This window comes from Sturnus vulgaris, chromosome 6 (genome assembly GCF_052056855.1).
Source record: "Sturnus vulgaris isolate bStuVul1 chromosome 6, bStuVul1.hap1, whole genome shotgun sequence".
Classification (NCBI taxonomy): domain Eukaryota; kingdom Metazoa; phylum Chordata; class Aves; order Passeriformes; family Sturnidae; genus Sturnus; species Sturnus vulgaris.
In genome coordinates, this window is record NC_142248.1 from 14,331,115 (window position 1) to 14,347,861 (window position 16,747).

The window sequence follows — 16,747 nt, forward strand, 5'->3', positions numbered from 1 at the left end:
TTACAAGAGGCAATACTCGCACTTGAAAAATTCCCTAGAGTGTATCCGCTAGGTATGGGGAGGGGCTGCTACGCCCACACAAAGAACCTTGTTACACAGCAGAAGTCATGTAATTCTGGCATCTTATCAGACCAAGGCAGAGTGGTTAGGTATAGCGGTTGCTTTAATCTTTCTTTCCCTAAAAAAAAAATTTAAAAAAAATTTAAAATACCAATATGTAACATTTTGTCATTAGCCTAGACAGGATAAGCCGTTTGTTACTTATATGGAGCTCTGCCAGTATTCATTATTCTTGGCTTAGAGATTTCTCTAGGACTCCAAACACAGCACCCCCTACAAGCCTACCTTAGTCCTAACCCTCACTACTCTGCCAGCCTGGTTCTAAGCTTTGCCAGCTCTTTTCCAGTATGGCCTGTGGTATCCTCTGATTTTCCATTTCAAAGTCTCTCTGATCCACACCTGAACATATACCATTCCACATGGCAGGAGCAGAGAGACCTTGAAGGAAAGAGGAGGGGAAGAGCTGGGAAATCTGAATATGAGTGTCCTTGTGGATATCAGGATCAGCTCGATTGAGGTTGAGCAAGTTATACTGGTGCACACCTGAATCTGTGAAAAGATAGGCAGAATCTGGTACAGTTTTGTTGAGCAGCGATCCCACCACTGAAGTACCACATCACCTCATAGTTAAGTCTTGATTAAATTCCAGTCCAGATAACAATATTATACTTGCCTACATTCTCCTCTCCAATTTCATAGGGGGATTTTTGCATCTGATCTATTTCGTGTTTTGCCTTCATGCGTTCTTTATCACTTGTACTTTTAACATGAATGCCTTTCTTTGGTGTTTTCACGCACAAACACAAGCATATCAGGATCTCTATACTAAATTAATGTTTTTTACCACCATGAAGAAGTAATTGTTTTCTTACCCCCTAGTAGAGAATACCAGCTACACCAGAAACCTACCCATCAATGCCTGTGAGGCTCCAACACCAGCAGCATCTTAACACCAAGTAGAAGTTGCAGAGAGGGTCAGAAATTCCCAATAACAGAAACCTTTGACCCCTTCATGGTCAAAGCTGTTCATAACCTTGCCACACGTAATCCCAGCCATTGCCAGGTATTTCTCTGTAGGGAGAAATATTTCCCTTGTGGATAGTAACTGCCTTAGTGCAGAAGCGACTTCATAGCCTGGCCTACGTATCACACTAAATTATAATGAGCTATTCCAAGCCCAAAAATCTCAAGTCACCATTCAGGAGGCTGGAGAGACATTCAAGCTCTGTTTAAAGACACTATTAAGAGGGAGAATACATGGGTCTTTTCCAGGGATCAGTTTTGCCGTTTAAAATGTGTGCCTAACTCTTTGGCACACTAGGCCTGGTATCTGGTTGGTATAGGTGCACTTTACTAGTGTGCCATCATCAAAGAAAAAATCTAGGCAAATAGAATAAACTACAAGAACAGAAAGCTTTGGGCCATTAAATTGTCTCTTGTTTCTCTCAAGTTGCTGGCAAGTAGGAAGTGCCAGCACTGGGCATTAGTGGCATCACAGAAATGTTGATGAGCCAAGAGAAGGCTATTGATGAAACATAAGAGGAATTGGGAACCTAATATTCTCACTTGAACTCTTCTGAAAAACACTGCCATCACTCAGAGTGCCAAAATACTTCTGTCACAGTGCCACTTCGATCAGTGATGTCTCACTAGCAAAGACCTTGCCCAGAGTCTGTAACTGAAAACCGCAAAGACAGAGGGACACAGAACTGGAAGAGAAGTTGTTCTTCATGTCCAGGCATTTGTATACCAGGCCCAACACATGGATCCTTCAGAGGAAGAGGTAAGCTCAGCCATAATGAATTCAACTCTGCAATGTTGGAAAGGTAGCACTGAAGCTGGCACCGTTGGGGCATGCTGTGTACACGAGATACAGCCTAAGACTTGCACCTCTGAAGACTTACCCCAACCTCTGCCTGTCTGTGTTGGTGATTAATATCTTGTTGCTATGGTGCTTGCATATCACATGCATCACCACAAACTCATGGCACAGGACGTGTATATTGGTGGTCTTGTCAACTGTTCAGGGAGAACTGTTTGATTGCTTTGATTATTTGCCTCTGCTTCTACTTGTCTTGTCCTAAACAGGTTTCAGATCACTGTCCTCTTTTAAACACTTTTGGCACTCAACCATCATGGGCTTTATCTGCCACAGCTTCCATCAGGGCACATATACCCTCTTGTATATGTTTAGTAGAAATGATTATTCAGCTTTTAATAGGGAATAGATGTCACTTGTTGTCACAATTTTAAAAAGAGGTAAAGAAGAACACGGGAAATTTGCTTTAAGATTTGTTTTTGTGGGTTGTAACAATGCAGAATTTAGAGCTTTTTTCGTTGGTGTTTTTTTTTTTCTTTTTGTAACTTTGTGCCTATTGAAACCATTTGGACCATTTTAATCAGAGAATTATCCATTGCTGCCAGGTCTTAATTGCTGAGACCCTGCAGTAGCAGAGGGATGTTTTCTACCATGCTGACACCTGCAAATCTCCATCTAGAGGCAAGTTTGGGGCAGTCCAGAGCAAAGACTAAAAAGCCACAGCTGAGCACATTCATGACCCTATGAAGTTAAGAATAGCAGCCACAAGAAGAGACAGTCTGTTCAGTCAGCCTCAAATGAGGAGGAATACAATTCCCCAGCTTCCCAGACATAGGTAGAGTAAGGGGAGTGCGGGGAGGTGTAAGTTTGACTCATTGATTATAAGGGTTCTAAAAGATTCAAATCACAGCATACAGCAATTTTACAGTGTCATCCCACTGTCAACACAGCTTTTTACTACATCTTGTACTTTACTGCATTCCTTTCTTTTTTGTTTTCATAGTGATACTGGTGTATGGCAAACAACTTCTTCCCACGATGGAATAGCAGTCAGTTGCTGCTGAGCACAAAGTATTCACACTTGTTAAGAAGCAGAAACACATTGCTTTGGGGTGTTCAGCATGTTTTGGGGTGTATTTACTGGATTATGTTAAAAAAAAAAGACTCTCAGCTTTTTATGGAAGCTAATTATATGCATGTATGCTTGAATAAAACAGAAACCCTGTTAGTAAAAAAATAAGTGTTCTATTGGGCTTTTTATCCTGGAAGCTCTTCACAGAATATTCACTTATACTTGAACAAAAAGCTTTGTCAAAAATATTACAGGATTTCAAACCTTTTCCCCTTAGATCCATTTAGAGTCTGCCATTATACTTCATATAGAAATTCTGTTCAGACTTTTTCTCTATAAGGTGTGTTGGTCCTGGCTGCACTACTTTGGTTTCTCAAATAGTTGCTAGTAGTCCTGATTAGTTCCCAGCACTGCCAGACCCTCATCTCTCACTAGTGCCCATCCCATCTGATCCTAATATCCAGTCATATTCCATCATGGGAAGAGGCTGATGTCCATACATCAGTATTATTACGAAAACAGAACAAAACAAAACCAAAAAGAATGGAATGAAGTGAAGTGCAAGATGTAGTAAAGAGGCAGTAATGTTCATTTGATCTTCAGGATGTTTTTCATGGTACTTCAGCACATACCTATTTTTAAGGGTGGAACCACTACGACATAGCTTGTGTTATTCTGTAATCTGCCAGCTCTTTGGAAACAAGGATATTCTCATTTTTTGGCCTTTTTACTCTTACTTATGTTTTGCCAGTTATAGGTTATAATGCTAAAAATCAATATGAGGCCCACTGCAGTGATGGTGAATGACTCCAAATATCTATCTAATAGATTTCTAATGTTAATTGTGCATTCCTTTGAATTCTGTAAAGCAAATATAACATCACTCCAGGCTCTAAACAGAATGCCAATCGACCATATCTTTAACCTTTAGAATCTTTCAAAGTACTTAGGGACTTGCCAATTTTTTTCTATTTTGTCAGCTATGAGTTTGAAGTTGGGTTGGACTCCATATGGACTCCAGAAAAGAGGAGAACTGTTCCAACCTCATTTATCAATCTTATCAAGGCAAGGATTCTTTCTGATCATCCTGTCTACCTGGGTGGGATAGATGGAAAGTGGGTGGGGGAAAAAACTACCTCTGCACTGAAATTTGGAGGACTTGGTACTCTGGGCTGCAAATACAAAGGAGAGCAACTGGTGAATCTCCCATGCATGAGAACTCTCTGCCCATGCAGAGTGGGCTCACCATCGAAAGTGCAAAAGAAGAATTTGCGTGAGAATCAGGCCAGGGCTCATGGAATGCAGGGTCTCTTGCCTGGCCTCCCCTCCATGCAATCCTCCACCAGCATAGACAACGACAAGAAGTAGAAGGAAGCAACTGAGGACCAGGCCCTGTGAGCTCAACAAGTTATGATATTGGGACTATATTTTGTTACTTGAGCACATTTACCTTGCCTCACAGAAACGCTCAGATGAATGCAATAAAGTATTTTGTCTCATGGGTTGGCACTCCCCTCATCTGCTTCTCTCCTTTAGCATCCCATACCTTCAGGAAACTCAGAATCAGATATGTGTTCTAAATGACATTAAACAGCTTGGAAATATACTCCAGCAAAGAAACCCTGACATCAAAATAGACATTCTTTGTCTTCTTAGTTGTGGAGGCAAAGCGGTGACAAAACAGCAGAATACATTCTAAGATGCCTTGATCCTGCAATATTTCATCAGGGCCGAGAGTAACACTTGTTATCGGACAGGCAAAGTTTGTTTTTTCTTCCCTACCAGTTTCTTAACACTGATTTAAGTTTCACACTGACACCAGCAAAACGGCACTTAAATCACAGCCCTGAGAACCAGCTACACGTATCCAAAGCTGAGCAGAGTTCAAACCTCAGCCCTGTGCTGATACAGAGTCTTTTCTGTTTTAAATTGCCCACCCACTCACTATTCCCAGCTGCCGAGCCACATAACGTTCAAAGACCACACACAAGGTGCAAGAGCAATAGGGGCCTGTTGAAAATTAAAGTGCAACAGCTTATACAAGAGGATAGACTCCAGCATTGCTGCCCAGAAAGTGGGGGCAAGGAATGAGACGGAAGGGCAGACAGGACCGTGGGAGATCCATAGAGAAAGCGATGGGAATCTACACTGCAGTGTATTTCGCAGAAATCCCCTACCCTCAGCTCAACAGATAACAGAGACACACACAGAGCTTCCTGTATGAAGACAGGCACGAATCAGCTCAGAAAAAGCTGCTGCTTTCCAGAAGCTAGACAAGATACTAGGGTCCCAGAGTTTGTTCTCAGCTTGGCTAAAAGCCCCTAGAACTGGTCAAAAACCCTCCTCTGTGCCTTTTTTCCACTTCTTGAGCAAGTGTAAAGAAGTATAAGGCATGTTTTGCTATGTCCCATTTCCCCCAACAGACAACGAAACTGTCAAAGAGCTCTGGTTTCTTCTGTCCGGTGTTGCTGATGAAGGGACCTTGCTCTGAAATGCACTCATTAGAATGCTGTATAGTAGTGTCACCTATTTCTCTTCATCCCATTGTAGGAGCACATTGCTATTGAATATAGAGTGTTGCATTACCACTCAGTGGTGGCACAAGGGCAGAAGTGGATCAGCACCTTCACACATCACAGCGCACCACACCCATTTTTAGAAAATAGTGTGGTCCTCCTGCTGACTCCGGACTAGTACTCACGCAGTCTGAGGCAAACTGGTGAAAATAGACCGTATCCTGAACCTATCTGCTCATATGGCCAAGTTTGCAAAGAGTTTTGCACAAGAGGAGACTGTTCACCTCAAAATGTTTTAAAAACATTCTTAGCTTTTGTGCTGTTGCTTCTATACATAAAGAACGTGTCTTTTTACATCAAGATTTTGTGCTTCGTCACTAACCAACACTGAATACTTACAGGCTGAGTCAAGCTGTACTCTTAAGTACGGGCTATTTTATCCTTGGCTAAATGAAAGGGCTTCACTGCTGAGACAAGGCAATGTTGTAACAGCACACGGCACAGCCCAGCAGACAGAACAAGAAACAACGAAGGTGGTTTCTAACAGAAAGTGCTCAGCGTGTTTGAAGAGGCAGACTGCCAGTGCTCTATGGTGTCATCCCACTCCCTACTTCTCAGCTGGGACAGCAGCTACGAAGAGAAGAAAGGAGGAAAGATGAAACACAACATGCCTTAAACTTTCTCACTGCAACTCTGATTACTACTAGCAAAAGAAAGCAAGTCAAGAAGGCACTGGAAGGAAAGACTCAGTGAAGTACCCCACACCGAGTACTCTGAGATGAACCACACAGGGTAGCTAGCATGTGTTCCTGTAATGATCTAAAATAGAAGCACAGATACAAAAGTATTTGCAGCATTGTCAGGCTCTTACATGTGATCCCAGGTTTGGGCTTCAGAACATGCACAACAATAAACAGAACAAAAGATACTGAGACTGGAATTTTGGTAGTTAACTCTTTTGCTCTATTAATTTCACTACCTCCTTAAAAAAAATGAGACATGTAAAATAAAATATAGATATACATGCACACTATTTTTATCTTTTGATTCCTGTCAGAAACTTACTGCAGAATAAAATCTTCCAGCACACAATTGCTTGCATCCAGCTTTTTGAAATATCCCACTGTGATACATATCAACCTTTTCTTTTTGATTGATAGACTTTGCTAGGGAAACATAGCAGAACAGATGTGTGTGCATGGGTGCCATCAAATTAATTTTAACGCTCTTTTTTTCCTGCTCCCCCCTCCCACCCACAGGCTTATAAAGTTATTCCGAAAGACATGAGAACTCTAAATAATGGGGGGAGGGAGAGTGGGGATTAAAGCACATCTGAAGAAAGTAGTATAAAATTGCACTGAAAGCAAAAAAATCCTCCCACCATAACCTACCCTTGTCCACCCCTGTGTCAACAAATATGCAACCAATTAATGTAATTGCAGAGTTATTTATGGCACACAGGAAAGTGTAGTCAGGGACCCTGAGAAACAAGGTTGTAGGGATAGGAACGCCTGGGTTTCCCCCTCACCCCCTCCTTTGCAGATGTTTAAGTTGACTTGTGGTGTCCATGTGTCTCATAACCAACAGCCTGTCTACTTTGCAGGTGTTGCTTGCTGTATGGGGGTGGGTAAAGTGGATGAAAGGAGACCTGGAAAAAAGTTGGCGTCTTCTGATTTCAAACTGTGACCAAAAGATATTGGTTGGGTTTAGATATTCCCCCGCCTACTCCCACCAACTTTGCAGGCTACAAAAGCCCCATACTTAATCCCTTCAGATGACCCTTCCGACAGCAGCAACAACATTTGAACAACAGGGGGAAAAAATTTCTTAGCTCCATGATTTGATTGTTCAGGGTGACAGTTTTGTTACTGTTCAGTGCCCTGCACAAGAGAGGTTTTAATTAGAGCTATTGAGTGGTTTGAATTGGCACAATTAGGGTCAGCATTAATGATTGCTGCATGTGTTCTTTTGAACAGTAAGGGCTTTTTTTTGCCCATGGACAGGAGGGGGTAGCAGCTAATGAACTAGGAGAGTGCAAATTATCTCTGCAAAGCTGGGGCAAGTGTAATACACACTGGGGATAAAGTAGAGAGCAGGAAGAGAGAACACAGCTTATGGGGCTGATCAAGAGAGTGTGCTGAGCACCATCAGTCTCCAGTGCTTGCCATTTGCTTCCTCAGGTGTTAAGGCTACATAAAGCACTGACAAAGATGCGTTTCTTGTATCACAAGGAACCCCTCAGAGAGGCAAAGTATATGCAGTGTTTTCATACTGAAAAATATAAAAGGAGAAGGGGAAAAGGCTGCAGTCTGCTGAGAACAGTAGTCTGCTTCAAAACAAGGACATGCTCATGCAAATTGGTACTCCCATGAGTAGGCTTGTAGGCTTTACCCACCTCCCATTCATTCAGTGTGATACTGGATCAGTTCAAAGAACACAGCCACATAAGAGACAGACATACACATTTGTGTACAAGCACCCTCCTGTATGTGTGTGGAAATGCCTCCCAAATACACACACCTGCTTTAGCAGCACAGCAGTGGATGCCAGAGCTCCATGAGTATGGCACCTCTGCCAAAGGCTGCTCCTTAGAAAACAAGAGTCCTCACAGAATGTGCCACTTGACTAAAAGAATAGACCTCGTGGGGGGCATACCTATGGTCTTCTCAGAACTTGTAGATCTCCTGAAATGTGTTCATTACAGAGTCTCTTCCTCTTCCACACAGTACATGCAGCTCTTCAGAAATGCTCGTGGATTGCACTGATCTTTGGTCTGTCCCTGAATACCTATGCAAGCTATCAGGCCTGCTGTAAAATATCTTTTCTCATTGCCTGCAGTAATAATGTCTCCTGAATGTGGCCCAAAGATGGAGATAAACTGCCAGGCATCATGCATCAAAGAAAAGGTTGATTCTTCAATAAGTTAAGATTAGTTGGTAGAGCAGAAATGTATATGCTGTCAGAGGACTGATCCTCGTACGTTTTTCAGAAAACATTTTCAGCCAAACTTTCTGCAGCCATTCCAGAGTGTGGCCACCAACACCTAACCACTCAAATTTTTGAGGCTGAGTATTGGCACCAGCCAAGGCTGCACAGCCCACCAGTTCCTTCACTGGCAAAACAGGTAAAACTGTGTGCATGACTGGAGTGAAAAAGCTGGGTGGAATCCTGGGTGTGCAGTCTTGGCTGGGAACTAGCCAAATACTTCACCTTTTATATATGCAAAGAAGACAAAGGTGCTCAAAATATGGAGAGAATGAGACTCTTTGGTGTGGTTAAAAAGAGCTTTCTGTGCATTTCTAGTATGAGATATTTTCAGATCTTTCAGTATCTAACTCTCTCTCTAAACATTACCTTCTGTTAAAAAAAATCCAATTTCTTTGGCTTTTAAAAGTAGGTAACATAAATTATGTTATTATTATCTAGGATACACGTAGCCTAACGTATTTGAGAAATAATTACAGGCCAAAATCTTGCCATGCAAAGAGAGGTCAACGAGAATGTGCATAAAGAGCTCATATTCTCTAATAGGCTTAATCCAGTAGGAATTTAGCCTGCAGCATGAAGATTTAAGCAGTGATGCTGCTGCAATCCATTTGAAGTCTATGGATGTATACAAATGTAATGGGCACTCACAGCTAGGATAATCTCACTTAGTTTTCAAGGTGGAAAACTGAGGTAGACCCATTCCCCTCAGGTGTGGGTTACCTACTCATTTGTGGCCTCACAGCAAGTTCTTTACCTTATCACAAATGCTGTGGTCCTCAGGTCATGCATGATCATCTGTCTCATAAAGGATCTTTCCCCAGGTATGCCAGCCTGCAGGGCATGCAGAGCCCATCAGTGCCTGGCAGAGGTCTGTGGCTGCCAGTGGGAGCTGGAGGTGAGCAGGTGGCTGGCAGGAGGGAGAGCAGAGCTGCAGCAGTTGTCTCTCTTGGGAACAAGCAGTGTGGCTGCAGGTGCTTCAGCTCACCCAGCACCCCTGAATGGAGAACAGTTCTCCCTGCCCTTGGCTGGGCAGGAGGAACTGGTCCCACTGGGGCTCAGCAGAAGTGCAAAAGTGGAGTGCTGAGGGAAGGGCAGACACAGGCAAACACCTCATGGGTGCTTCTGCCATGGGCTGCTTTCACACCCTCTCCCCCAAGCCTCTCTCATAAGGACTTCAACTGTTCCCATGGTCAGCAATTTTGTTTGGGCAGGCATCCAGCATTGCTTAGCAGATCCAAAATGACACCTCACACATTCTTGAAGGTGTGAAAGAAACAACCAAGCTGAATCACTTCACCACCCTCGGGGTACTAGAGGTGATACCACAGACTTGCCAAGGAACACGCAAGGACATCCACAAACATTTCACGACCACCTTCTTTGAGTCTGCTTTGTTATTAAACAGCCCTGGCTTTTGGCATTAGCTGGAAAGCAGAACATACAACTGCTCAGACAGGATCTCTGCCTTGGCTTTCTTGTCATATATCCTCAAAAAGGCAAGACTTTTCAGTAACAAGTTGGTTTATGTCATCCAATAAATATATTAATAGTCTTCATATGGATCATTTACAAGCAAATAACAACTCCACAGGCAGGAGGATGGGGCTAACACCACAGGCATCAAGCTGCCAGCTGGGCCATGGTCTGAGGTTGAGCTACCTGGAAAGAGTGTGGAAGCTAACAGGCAAGAAAGTGAATGTGATATGGAAAGCTGAATGTGAGAGGGAATATTGTGAGAAGCTGGCAAAAGGTACAGGTGGTGCTGTGGGGCCTGGCTGGATCCCTCACGTGGTTATGGGGAACGTGTGTGAGCAACAGCTGGACCACAAGGTAGCTGGAATGGAGCACTGGGGACATTCTGGGAAATAGGGCCTTGCCAGGCCAGCATGCCTGGTAACCACACCTGTAATAGCACATAAGCCTGAGATTACCTGGTTAGCAGTATCAGAAATAACAAACCCAGAGATGGATATATGGACAACTTAGTTAGATGCAGGTTGTGTCTCTCGGTTGAGGAACAGAAATGGAGATGCAGGGATGGTAAAGAAAGAATTCAAGGAACACAGGAATGGATAATAAGATACACAATTCATGTGTCAGGGAGCATTTGTTAAGCAGCCCTATGCTTGACCACTGCAGCTGGAGCCAGCAATGAACCAAACCCTGTGTTTCTGACCATGCCACCAGAGTCAGACCTGCTTCCACCCTAGCCAGAGGACAGGGCTTGGCAGTGCAGGGATTAGCTTTTGCTAGTTGGACAGACAGATTGAGCACCCAGAATAACCAGTTTGGTGCCTGTTCCAGAGCAGATGGCATTAGCAACCATCCACCACTGTGTAACAGCTAGGATTAAGTGTTTTTTTCATTTCCAGTTCAATTAATACAGATAAACTATTAGAACTAAAGTAGATGCCTTGTTTACCTTCAAACTCATGGTCTACACCTAAGAAAAATATTTTCCAGGAACACCATTTGCACTGAGAAATCAGTACTGCATGTCCTCTGCCTTAGTGTAGGCACTGATTAGGAAACAGAAAATATGCAACAAGCCTGTCTATGAAGTGATGCTTAGAAGTTCTGCAAGCACCCCCAACAGAAGCTATAAATGCAGACTTCAAAAACTTGTCAGAAAAAAGCAAATTAATCAGAATGTACTTCATCTGAGCATTGGCTGAGGGTTTGATGCAGACGTATTTTACTGAAATTAGTCAACCCATCTCCAACTTGAGAGAAATATATCTTTTCTTTAAGCTCTGCAACATTTAATTGTACCTCAGATCACCCATAAACCAGGAGAGGCTGTGCTTTTCATAATTTCTCTGTCTCAGTGTTGCCATAACACTGCATTTCTGTGCTGCAGCTAGGCCAGCACTACTCACAAGCAGACCAGCTAAGAAAAGGTGAACGACCCCACAGAGACTAAGCTGTGAGATATCTCTCATTGGCCTGAATACTGAACTGTGAATTCAGCCTTTTCTCAATGTTCCCAGGTCTCCTTCCCATGGCAGATGCAGGGTTTGTCCTAGCCTGTGCCAGTAGCCCAATGCCCCCAGAGCTTCAGTTCTTCTTTCCTAGGGCAGACTGCTCCATCTCACTTTCTAGCTCCTGGTTCCTTCCCCCCTACTGTAACCTCTTCTGAAGGCATCTTTTGCTCCAGCTTCACTACAAGGAAAATAAGTTACTTAGATTCTGTATCTGAGAGCACTTTGAAAAACTCCAGTGTTGCCAAGGCACTGGCAGGGGGCTGAAAACAGCCAAGTTTTTTGCTGAATGCCCTCTCACAGCACAGAAACATGTGCAAAGCTGGGCTCAGTATATCATCAAATTCATCAGATAGGATAACCAATACCAACTGCAGAAGTGTTTGTGAGAAAGCAAGAGAAAACTCGGGACCTTTAGCAGAGCTGGGAAAATGAGGCACCATTAAGAATTCTACACAATTTGAACTATTTATCCAGTTGACTGTTTATTTAATTTTAAAAAACATCCCTTTTGCTGCCTCAGAGATTTTTTTTTCCCCACAGTTACTGGGATTTTTCAATACTGTTGCCTTGATTTGAAAGGATACATTTCTCCTTTTGTCACATCAAGCTACATTCTCACATTAAAAAGAAAAGTCAGGCAACCAAGCTGATTTCCAGCCATATCTGCTTTTAGATCAGAGCTCTACCCCTGGTTAACCAGTGAATGGATCTGAAGTCATGGCTCAGGATGCTTGGGGGTCTATGCTTGATCAATAAGCTGATAGGCCTGAAAAAGGGCACCTGCTGTGAGGAAAAAGCACTAAGAGGAGCAACATGAACTGCACAATAACTCGGGAATAGCATCAGGAATTCTAATGTAAACAGTTCAAATTTTCAACTCACAGTCACAACAAGCTTGTATTCAAGAGTTTCTGCAGCCTAGAAGGGCAGCAGATGCTCCCACCTGCACCACACCTCAACCAGCACCTCTGCAAAGGTCACAGTGCCCAGGAGCCCAGCCCCTCCATCATCACCCTGGCCATGCCCAGACCCCATGCTTGGTACCACAGACAATGACAGAACTGCCTGGAGAAGGGACATCCCTCCTTGCTCTGATTTCCCATGAAGCTTGAGAACCTCTGCACTAACTGGGCATCCTTACAAGAAAGGGCAATTTGTTACCACAGGAGCATATTTCACATGCAGCCCCATGTTAAACACCCAGTGTGAGGATTCTGTAAAATTTCAAGAGCTAGACTAGAGCTATGGTCTTAAGTTCAACACAACTGACTGGGGACACACATCTTCAGTTTCTTCAGCTGTCTCATTTTCACTGCTTACAGATTACTGACCTTCCCTTAGCCCCCTCTCCTCCATGCCTGAACTATCACAACTCAACACAGCCTTTCTGTAGGCCTGTACTGCACAAAGCCTGTGCCATTATTGCTTATTTCTTATGAATCTACATATCACTGGGCTTAACAGCAATCAAGTTTTGCCTTCAAGTTGTGCCCTTTAACTGAGAACATAAGCATTGCCAGGCTACTTTAGTGCTTAAGGAGTACCTTTCCCACATAGCCATTGCTCTTTTCCAGAGATTTATCACAGAAATCATCTCCAATTGCCACAATCAGGACTAAAGGCATAACTTCTACTGCCCAAGCAATGAAGCTCTGTGTTCCCTCAGCCCCCCTTGGAGGCAGCAGCAGCCACAGCCAGCCTTTTCTCAAAAGGAAGCTGAGCTAGTCTGTCACATAATTGTGTGTTACTACACAAAATAAGTAGGTAATTTTCCAACAGCAACTAAGTGCAATTCTGAATTTGAGGTGGGATTTCTACACTTGCCTTCATGGTTTCTGTGATGATATTTCATGTCCTCCCCTCAGCATCTATTTTATGTCTCCAAGCTGAAACAGCCTAGGAAGGGGATGATCCACTTTGCTGCCCACAAAGAAGTCTGCACTGCCAAATCAGCACCAAGGGCTATGCCCTTTTTCATCACCAGGCCAGCAAGAATCCAACCTCACCTTCACATCCACAAGTATGTTTGCAATTAGAGTAACTTTTACTTTTGTTATATTATGTGAGACCCAAGTCTTTGGGCTGCAGTGGTCTAGGGAGTGCAAAGCTGTGAATCTCAGCAGGCACCTGCACAACACTCCTGTCATGCTGCCCAAAACAGGCAGGGAAAGGATTTCCAGCAAGGAAGAAAGAGCATAATAGAATCCAGCACTGGCACTGGTATTTATGGCAGTCCTCATCAAGTTCCATCCTTCCCCTTGCATCATTCCTGTCAGTGGGAAAACTGTCTGCTCTCTGCATGTAACTCCCCTGCTTGGATGCAAAAAGCCAGGTTGGCACAGGGAACAAAATTTAAGAGCGTCTGACCTCAGGCTTGGTAAATTGGGCCCATTGTACAACCCACTGTCTGTATCACTGTACATATAGAGTACATAATTGTGAAGCAGCATTTTTGCCTTCTGAACAACCTCCATATGATACCCAAGAGATATTTCCTGTTCTCAGCACTGTTGCATCATTAACTTTCTTGATTGTTTTGACTGTTTGTCTCTCAAGCTGAAGTGTCTAGAACTGGGGAAGCCACAGCCAAGAAATGTCATTAATACAAACATCACTAATATTTATGATAGACACTCAAAGAAAAGTATTCCACAATGCATTATCTTGTTTTCCACATAGTTCAGAAAGGGCTAGAGTGCCTTGGAGCTCTATTCTGCTTCGGCTCCCTTCCATTTTCCTCCAAGCAGCAAGGGTACCTCAGAGCAATGAGGATTTTCTGGCCCTTTAACAATCCCCTTGTCCGCCAGACTTCCTCCTTTCATAGTCCCCATGTGCTCCCTCCCCTCTTCCCCAGGGCTAGTTAATATGTGCCAAATCCTGACACCCTGAATGGTTTCCCAACGCCGACACTAATCACGTTTTCGGGAGCAGGTCAGCAGTGAAGGAGCTGAAATTCGTGTGAAAAAGTCCCTGGGATGGCCCCGGTGCCTCACACCTGCATGCCCTATTCATCTGCACTGTTTACACATTGTCATCCACAATTAATTCTTTCCAGGGACGCTCCACTGCCTGCCCTCCCGTTGCACAGGGACCCCATTCTGAGCTGTTGTGTCTGTTAAATTGAGCATGGGGTGCTGCGATTAAATTAAGTTTTGTGGCACTCTCTCTCTTTCTCTCCCTCCCTTCCCTTCTCTTTTCTCTCCATTAATAACGATGCCTGATGGAAGATTGCTGGCACTAGAGTAAAGAAGTAATTACAGGCACTAAAAGTAGGGAAAGAAAAGTTTCTGTGTGGAAATGTGAATGGGGACATCTTTTCTGGCTAGCCGACATTTCTCTCAGCCCGAGGTGGGAACCACAGCCGCATGCAATTCCAGGGTACAAGCAGGAGAAAGGAGAGGAGGGCATGGGGGCACACGTGATTATCTCCCATTGAGCAAGCTGCCAAAATTTGGATCTGTGGGAGTCTTTAGCCACTGGCCTGAATATAGGTTTTCTTCAGCAAGTGACATTCTCACCTTCTACTGCAGTTTGTGCATATACATGGCATACACCAGCCTGGCTGCTCTTCTCACAAAGTATCATAGCCAAAGGCACACGGAGGAATTCCCTGGCCAACAGGCTAGCAAGTCACCTCCTCACACTGGCACACTCCTGCACTATTGCGTAAAACACGGAATAAGAATTGCTCACTAGAAATGAGAAGAAAAACAAGAGGACAGGAATTTGACCAGCTTCTGCAAAACCTCAAGGCAGCAGCTTTTTTTGCCAAGTATTTTGCTCATGCATGAAGTGGACAACTGGTTTTTATTACTGGGACCTCTTCAAAGTTGAAGAGCCATTTTTGCTGAAAACAGAAACGTGCAGCTTTCCAAGCAAGTGGAGCTGGGTGGATCTGGCTTTACATCTTTGTTCAGCTACTTGCAGGACTCATTACCACAACAGACTGCAGTCCCACAGCATAGCACATGCAGTGTCCCCTTGGTAAGAAGGGCAGAGCTCAGACCCTTCCAGCCAGCAGCCTGGATTAGAGCTACAGCCAAACTAAAGAGCAGCCTCTGTTTGCTCATGTCAGCCATACACCAAAAAAACAAACCTGTAAATTGCCTGAAGTTCTGAAGCCCCAATATCCAAGACACGCATGAAACATAACAAAATTAATTGACTACAAGCACAGTCTTTTAAGGCTTGGCAAATAGGAGCCTCTCTTGATTTTTATCCTATGCAAGAAAATTGCCCCTGCAAGACAAAAATCTTTATGTTGGCAATTAAAGGAACAGCCTCCTCATAAACACCACTGTAAAATATTGTTGCATGCACATAGGAAACCTGCTGGATGTAAAGCACGTGCTACATCCCCCTCTAGTGCTGAACTACTACAGAATAACAACCTAATACTGCTACTGCTTTCTTCAGGTGGAGCAGAGACTTTTCTGCAACAATCCATAATTAAACTGCATTAAAAATCTGAAGGGTGGCTGCCACATGTGAAGGCACATTTATGGGATAATTGCTCTACAGAAGATGGATTCACAAGGGCTGGGAATTCCAAGAGTCCTTAAAATTAACAAGACTTTGGTACTTCCTAAATACCAAAGTGAATGCAGGACAAATTTGTTTCGTTTAGCAAGTCTCCTTATTCATTCTGTACTTCCTCTTAAAAACTAAGGAGCTGTACACATCACACACCTGATCAACACCTGTCCCATGGCATCATAGGTCTTCATACCAAGCACCTGGGCAAAACAGCCCCTCCAAAAGCACCAGCTAGAATTATAATCGTCCCAATCATCCTCCACCCCAGCAGCCATGGTCTTGCAGGTCTTACTCAGTAAGGAGCCTGGCCGGGTCAGGCAGGGAGCACCAGCTTTCATCAGCTGCCTGTATTCTATCACATTATCCTGTCTCACCTTCAAGGACCTTCAGGCCTGACACCGAGGGTGTACCAGCCCTACAGGTCTCCAAGGTGCATGACAGCTCACACCAAAACCGTGCTGACTGCAAGTCCTAGTTCTCAAGCATGCATGGCAGTGTGTGTTCCATGCCCCAGACTCTCCCATGCTTAGTGACACAGAGCCCTTCAGTCTGCATTTACCTTGCATCTCTCTGCAAGAGCCACAGCTTGTTAGCAGGAGAGGGAAGAAGCCAGAGAGCACTCAGGCATCAAGGAAAGTCAGACCCAAAGAAGGCCCTGGGGGCTGGAGAGAGCAGAGGCAGGCTGGCTTCAGCAGGTTACCTGGGTCAGGCTGGGTAGAGCTCAGAGTTTGCAATCAGCACAGGCAAGGATACTGGTCTAGCTGGCATCCCC